Raw genomic sequence first — 1,074 nt, 5'->3', positions numbered from 1 at the left:
CTTGAATGTGAAAACTTCCTGCTTACCAAAATGTTGCGTACAATGTTATGCACTTGCCTGGAAAAAACCAAGCGCAAAGAAACCCTTGGCTTAAGCTGAAGTTGCCCTTCACTGGAGTTCATCTCAAGCACAAACAGCAAAGCAGCCAAGAGATAAGTATAAGCTTCAGCCATCACTTCCCCTCCCATGTACACCGATGGCATTCAGCACTAAACCCCACCATACCCGTTCTTTGCTGTTGGTTCCTGATTTTTGCTACTATTCTGTGATTCATGGCTTGTCTTGGTAGCTTAGGTGGTGCAGTCTTTTTGGAATAAGCAAGAAGATCAGTGACAAAAGATAATCTGTCTTTAGGAAAAGATTATTCAGTATTTTTTTGGCAAATATCAGTTCAGTGCTTGCCGTACGTAGCATAAAACATGCTGTAGAATTTGAGGCCAGGTGTCCAAAGAGGAAATGCACCTGTTCCATGGGAATTCCTTCCTCCRGAGTTACTGCTTTGCAGTGCCTGGTGCTCTGTAGTAGTAGTAGTGTGCCAATAAATCACTGGTTTGGACATAAAAGGACAGCAGAGACTTCAGGTTGAAGAGGTCTACAGGGGGCTGTTTAGCACAGGAATCGTTTGTGGATTGCCTGAAGATGTTCAGTGTGTAGCCCCCGGAATGTCTTCCACTTGCTTTAGAAATGCTGTTGACGGATAAGCAACTGTGGAAAAATGGGTTTCTTCCTTTGCACCTAGCCCTTCTGTTGTTATGTTCCCTTGGAAATTTTAAAGTCTCTGCCTGGATTGCAGTCTCTTGTGTTGCCTGTCATGTCCTTGCCTTATTTTGCCCTGTCTGCTGTAAAAGTAACACCAGGAATCTTGTCAATTTTCCCCCAGCCACTGCTAAACCTACAAGTGGATCTGCTGGATCTTCAAAAAATCTTCATGTGGACCACGGACGCGGTCTCTGTGGGAATAACAGGTTTGCCACTCTTGGGATGAGGGTGTAAAAAATGGCTCCTTTAGGGAGGTGGGTTAGGGCTTATATAAGGTAGGGGTAGAATTTGCTAGAAGAAAGGGAGGGACTAGGG

The 1,074-nt window shown here is 44.6% G+C and overlaps 1 long non-coding RNA gene across 1 annotated transcript in view; it reads left to right on the top strand.

Moving 5' to 3' along the window:
* The first annotated feature begins 669 nt into the window (after positions 1 to 669).
* Positions 670 to 1,074, top strand: part of LOC115307822 — a 1,063-nt gene continuing 658 nt past the window's right edge. Inside the window, exon 1 of the long non-coding RNA XR_003916186.1 lies at positions 670 to 965. This is a non-coding gene — a long non-coding RNA (uncharacterized LOC115307822). The remainder of the gene's footprint in view (positions 966 to 1,074) is intronic.

Source organism: Manacus vitellinus, unplaced genomic scaffold (genome assembly GCF_001715985.3).
Source record: "Manacus vitellinus isolate BGI_N305 unplaced genomic scaffold, ASM171598v3 scaffold_5_pilon, whole genome shotgun sequence".
Classification (NCBI taxonomy): domain Eukaryota; kingdom Metazoa; phylum Chordata; class Aves; order Passeriformes; family Pipridae; genus Manacus; species Manacus vitellinus.
This window is presented reverse-complemented; position numbering and strand designations above follow the sequence as displayed.